Here is a 6,832-nt window from a genome sequence, read left to right as displayed (position 1 = left end):
TCCACCCCACCCGGGGACTGACATTTCGGGCAAGCTCGAAGTGAAACGGAAGATAAGCCCAAAGGGCAAGTTCCGAACTAAAAAGGCTATGACCAGATTAACACGGATCAGAGATACCCGAAATCTGTAACAGATACGAAAGCCTAATGGCTATCTTAACCCAAACAAAAGCATATCTCGAACACTCGGGGACTACCTACCCGAGCTATCTAAACAATAAGACCTCAAGAGGCACCCCCGATATACAGGCCAAGGCCATCACATTCGGGGATTAACATTTTGAACAAGTTTGAAATATTATCGGGAAACAAGTCCAAAAGACATACCCAAAGGCTACGACCATATTAAAGACTACGGTCATATAAAAAGGCTACGGCCGAAATAATGCGCTCGGAGACGTCCGACTTCTACCATAAACTAAAGGCCTTCTAATACTTCGAAAAACCGGTTAAACTTGGCTACCCTCGGCAAAAGCAAAAATGGGTTTCGATAAAACCAGCCCTTGAATAATTTAAAGGCTTCGATAACTTCAGCCTTTGAAAAAACCTCAAAAGGTATTTGATTACCATTACACAAACAAGTTATTAATAAGGTCCCGCTACGTCGAACCCTCGAAAAACCTAACGGGTACGAAAAATGCATAGCATGCAAAATTTTTCACTAAGTCTTTTAGCCGAAAAAGGGAAAAATTATAGCCACTTTAGAGGCCGAATCGGCCTGACTTAAAGAGCCAAAGGGCCGATATATAAGAGCCTAAGAGCCAACCAAAAGAGCCTAAGGGCCAATGTAAAAAAGCCTAAGGTCTAACTTTACTTCAAGTTCGAGCAAATCCTCACTCGACTATACAGCCCACGGGCTATCTTAATCCGAGTTCGAGCAAACTCTCACTCGAGGACGGTCTATAAAGCCTAAGGTCTAACTTTACTTCGAGTTCGAGCAAATCCTCACTCGACTATACATCCCGTAGGGGTGGGTATCAGTCGGTTTGGTTCGGTTGTGAATGTTATCGGTTCGTCATATCGGTTATCGGTTTATAAATATGCTAAACCGATAACTGAACCAATAAGATATCGGCTATCGGGTATCGATTAATCGGTTATCGATCCTTATCGGTTCGGTTATCGGTTTACCTGATAAGAATAAAATGAATCCAAAAGTTTCATGTTTTTATTATAGAAATCGTGATCATAATGTTAAGATAAAGAAACTGAAATTTTGCTCTTGAGAAAAGAGAGATTAAATTTCAACTTTAGAAAAGAAAACTTTCTTTGCATTTGAAATTTCCAATGATGATCTCAATTTTCAAAGTTATAAGTTAGTAGGAGTAAGGTATAAGACATTCAACAGTCTAATCTTACTAACTATCTCACTGTGGGCAGGCATAACTCACAGGAAAATAATAGAATCCTACTCTTATAAATACTAAAGAATTAGTGCAACAAAAGAAACAAATAGTAAAACTAAAACTCTAAACTTTAATTCTTTAAAGTTTAAAACTAAATCTTAGCTGAAGAATTAAGATGAGAAATTCAGAAAAGTTTATAACTTACTCTAAGGATTAAGGTCTGAAGATGAAGAGTAACTCCCGAGAGAATTGAGAGAATGAAGCAATAAGGTGGATTTTTATATGTTGCGGAATATCGTGGGTTAACTAGCACACAATCACACACAAAGCAAATAGAGAAGAAAAATCAACACAAGGATTTAAGGAGGTTCGGCTAAGCCTACTCCTCGGGGCAAAAGCAGAGAGAGTTTTCCACTATGAATGAGAAGAAAAGCACAATACAATCTATAGAATCCCCAACTACAACCCCTATATAGAGATCCCAAAAGGTCCCAAACGTATATGAGAAAGGTTTCCCAATTTGACAAGGACTATAGGTTTTCCTTTCCCAAATCTATTAGGACAATGGATTTTGCTAAACCTATAGGGACTATGGGTTTCCTAAAAATACAAGAAAATAATTCAAGCCACAAATAACAAATCTTCCCCTTGGCTTGAATTCTTTTCATCAACAGGAACAACTTCTCTCTACCTTGCCCTCAGCCCTTGCAAGGGCTCTATTGATTGCCGCACGCATCAACCAAGTCTGGGCAACGCCTAAACTTGTTAAGAGACTTAATCTCTTCAGCCATAGCACTAATCCGTCGATTTGGTTCTATACTCGGAATAGCTTCTAGATAGCTATAACACTCAAACGCATCAACGGTCTCTACAACTGCCAAAGAAAATCCCATAGGATTCGTATATCCAAGAAGATTCCCATCAACTACGTTTGCAAACCTTTGCGGTCGGTTGATCAATCTCTTCTCTCTGCCTGTTCTAATGCTATAGGGTTGTTGCGCTGGTGCATCAACATTATCGTCTTGATCAATATTTTTCACCTCCACTTCCTCTACTTTAGAACTACTGGGCTAAGCTAGTGGAGATTCAATTTCTAGCTCTGTGCGGTCACTGACACCACGATCTGTTTCTGCTATTGCCTTCTCCCTCTGACTGTCTAGTGAGGCAGATTCATTGAATGTTACATCCCTACTGATAATTAGCCCTGGAGTCTTTTTATCTGTGCACCACAACCTATCACTCCAGTTGCATACCCTAGAAATATGCACTTCTTTGCCCTCGGCTCAAGTTTTCCATCCCTCACTTGAGAATAAGCAGGACAACCAAATATCCTTAAATTTGAATAATCAGCAGGCTAACCGGACCATACCTCAAAAGGAGTTTTGAACTCAATAGCTGTGGATAGAGATCTATTGACCAAATAACAAGATGTATTGATTGCTTCAGACCATAAAACTTTGCTAACACATGAGTGTGAAAGCATGCTTCGTGCCCTATCACAAAGCGTTCTATTCATACGTTCTGCAACACCATTTTGTTGTGGTGTTTCGACACAAGTGCGGTGTCTCACTATCCCCTCCCTGCTGCAGAACTTATCGAACTCAGAATTGCAAAATTCCAACCCATTGTCAGTTCGAAGACGCTTAACTTTCTTTCCGCCTGCCTCTCAACCATCGTCTTCCATTTAACAAATGTCGAAAATGCCTCATCTTTTGTTTTCAGAAAATACACCCACACCATCCTTGAGTAATCATCAATCAAAGTCATAAAATACATGGCACCACTCTTGGAGGGAACTCTGTTTGGACCCCACAAGTCAGAGTGTATATAATCTAACTTGTCTCTGGTCTTGTGCTCGGCCTTCTTGATGAACTTTACCCTTGTTTGTACCAAACACACAATGCTCAAAACTTGATTTTTGTATCCATTCAGCAAATTATGCTTACTCAACAAAGACAATCCATTATCGCTCATATGGCCAAGTCGCAAGGGCCACAACTGAGACTGATTCAGATCACTTTTCCCAGAAGCTACAATAGTTCCCCCCTTAAACTACACTGGCCTGAAGATGATACAATTTAGAATGTAGCCCTTCATGAGTACCATGGAGCCATTACACACTTTAAGTATTCCATTATCGGAGTGAAATTTATACCCTTGATCATCCAAAGTTGAAAGAGAAATCAAATTTCTCTTTATCCGAGGAACATGCCAACACTCAATGTTTCTGATAATTCCGTCGAACATTCTCAATTTGATGTTACCAACCCCCTCTACTGGAAATGGATTATCATCTCCCATGTAGACAATCCCACTCATTTTCTTATAAATCAAACCAATTCTTGTGTGGACACATGTGGAAAGTAGCACCAGAATCAAGAACCTAAGAATTTTGCCCATGACTAGAACTCACAGCACAAACTTCCCCTACATAGTCACTATCATCAGAATTATTGCCAGTGTCAACAATATTTTCCGAATTATCTATTTTCTGCTTCCCTCTTTTCTCCTTCAGCTTAGGACAATCTCTCTTGTAGTGACCTTGCTCCCCGCACTCATAACAGTGTTGCTTCCTTGCTCTAGACTTTGATCTCCTGTTAAAGTCTTTTGTTGTGTGTTCGTCCTCTAATCACAAGACCCTCGCCCTCAATTCTAAAGCTACTTTTTTCAACTTCTTTAGATTTTAGTGCAATTTCAAATTCTTCTAGTGAAATGCTGTCTTTCCCATATAGCAGTGTATCGGCAAAAGTATCATAAGACTGTGGTAAAGAACATAACACAATCAAGGCCTGATCCTCACTCTCAATTTTGATATCCACATTCTTCAGGTCCATTATAATTGAATTAAACTCATCAAGGTATGTTTTAACAGGTGTACCTTCGTTCATATGGAGATTGTATAAACTCTTTTTCAGGTAGAGGCGGTTTGTCAGCGATTTCTTAGAATACAGATCTTCCAGCTTCTTCCATGCCGTTACTGCAGAAGTTTCTTCAGCAATTTCCCGAAGAGCGCTATCTGTAACGCTCATGAAGATAGCACTCAAAGCCCTCTCCTTCAGGTCTTCCTTCTTTGTCTCTTTCATATCTTCAGGAAAATCCTCATCAATTGCTTTCCATAATCCTTGTAACACCAGGGACGATTTCATCCTAATCTTCCATAGACTGAAACTAGAACCTCCTTCAAATTTCTCATCTTCGTACTTTGTTGATGATGATGAAGACATCTTAACCCTAAATTATGTGTAGAAACCCGAACCTTGCTCTGATACCAATTGTTGCAGAATATCGTGGGTTAACTAGCACAAAATCACACACAAAGCAAATAGAGAAGAAAAATCAACACAAGGATTTAACGAGGTTCGGCTAAGCCTACTCCTCGAGGCAAAAGCAGAGAGAGTTTTCCACATGAATGAGAAGAAAAGCACAATACAATCTAAAGAATTCCCAACTACAACCCCTATATATAGATCCCAAAAGGTCCCAAACGTAAATGAGAAAGGTTTCCTAATTTGACAAGGACTATAGGTTTTCCTTTCCCAAATCTATTAGGACAATGGGTTTTGCTAAACCTATAGGGACTATGGGTTTCCTAAAAATACAAGAAAATAATTCAAGCCACAAATAACAAATCTTCCCCTTGGCTTGAATTCTCTTCATCAACAGGAACAACTTCTCTCTACCTTGCCCTCAGCCCTTGCAAGGGCTCTATTGATTGCCGCACGCATCAACCAAGTCTAGGCAACGCCTAAACTTGTTAAGAGACTTAATCTCTTCAGCCATAGCACTAATCCGTCGATTTGGTTCTATACTCGGAATAGCTTCTGGATAGCTATAACACTCAAACGCATCAACGGTCTCTGCAACTGCCAAAGCAAATCCCATAGGATTCGTATATCCAAGAAGATTCCCATCAACTACGTTTGCAAATCTTTGCGGTCGGTTGATCACTCTCTTCTCTCTGCCTGTTGCAATGCTATATGGTTTTTGTTGCGCAGGTGCATCAACATTATTGTCTTGATCAATATTTTGTACCTCCTCCACTTCCTCTACTTTAGAACTACTGGGCTGGCTAGTGGAGATTCAATTTCTAGCTCTATGCGGTCACTGACACCACGATCTGTTTCTGCTATTGCCTTCTCCCTCTGAATGTCCAGTGAGGCAGATTCATTGAATGTTACATCCCTACTGATAATTAGCCCTGGAGTCTTTTTATCTATGCACCACAACCTATAACCTTTCACTCCAGTTGCATATCCTAGAAATATGCACTTCTTTGCTCTTGGCTCAAGTTTTCCATCCCTCACATGAGCATAAACAGGCCAACCAAATATTCTTAAATTTGAATAATCAGCAGGCTAACCGGACCATACCTTAAAAGGAGTTTTGAACTCAATAGCTGTGGATGGAGATTTATTGACCAAATAACAAGCTGTATTGATTGCTTCAGCCCAAAATTCTTTGCTAACACATGAGTGTGAAAGCATGCTTCGTGCCCTATCACAAAGCGTTCTATTCATACGTTCTGCAACACCATTTTGTCATGGTGTTCTGACACAAGTGCGGCGTCTCACTATGCCCTCCCTGCTGCAGAAATTATCGAACTCAGAATTGCAAAATTCCAACCCATTGTCAGTTCGAAGACGCTTAACTTTTCTTTCCATTTGCCTCACAGCCATTGTCTTCCAATTAACAAATGTCGAAAATGCCTCATCTTTTATTTTCAGAAAATACACCCACACCATCCTTGAGTAATCATCAATAAAAGTCATAAAATACCTAGCACCGCTCTTGGAGGGAACTCTGTTTGGACCCCACAAGTCAGAGTGTATATAATCTAACTTGTCTCTGGTCTTGTGCTCGGCCTTCTTGATGAAATTTACCCTTGTCTGTTTACCAAACACGCAATGCTCACAAAAATTCAAAACTTGATTTTTGTACCCATTCAGCAAATTTTGCTTACTCAACAAAGATAATCCATTATCACTCATATGTCCAAGTCACAAGTGCCACAACTGAGACTGATTCAGATCACTTTTCCCAGAAGCTACAGCAGCTTCCCCTTCAACTACACTGGCCTGAAGATGATACAATTTAAAATGTAGTTTACCCTTCATGAGTACCATGGAGCCTTTACACACTTTAAGTATTCCATTCTCGGAGTAAAATTTATACCCTTGATCATCCAAAGTCGAAAGAGAAATCAAATTTCTCTTTATCCGAGGAACATGCCAACACTCAATGTTTCTGATAATTCCGTCGAACATTCTCAATTTGATGTTACCAACCCCCTCTACTGGTAATGGATTATCATCTCCCATATAGACAGTCCCACTCATTTGTTTGTAAGTTGCAAACCAATTCTTTTGTGGACAACATGTGGAAAGTAGCACCAGAATCAAGAACCCAAGAAATTTTGCCCATAACTAGGAACTCACAGTACAAACTTCCCCTACATAATCGCTATCATCAGAATTATTGCCACGTGTC

The sequence above is a fragment of the Nicotiana attenuata genome, chromosome 8 (assembly GCF_001879085.1).
Source record: "Nicotiana attenuata strain UT chromosome 8, NIATTr2, whole genome shotgun sequence".
Taxonomy (NCBI): domain Eukaryota; kingdom Viridiplantae; phylum Streptophyta; class Magnoliopsida; order Solanales; family Solanaceae; genus Nicotiana; species Nicotiana attenuata.
Note: the sequence above shows the minus strand (reverse complement) of the source record.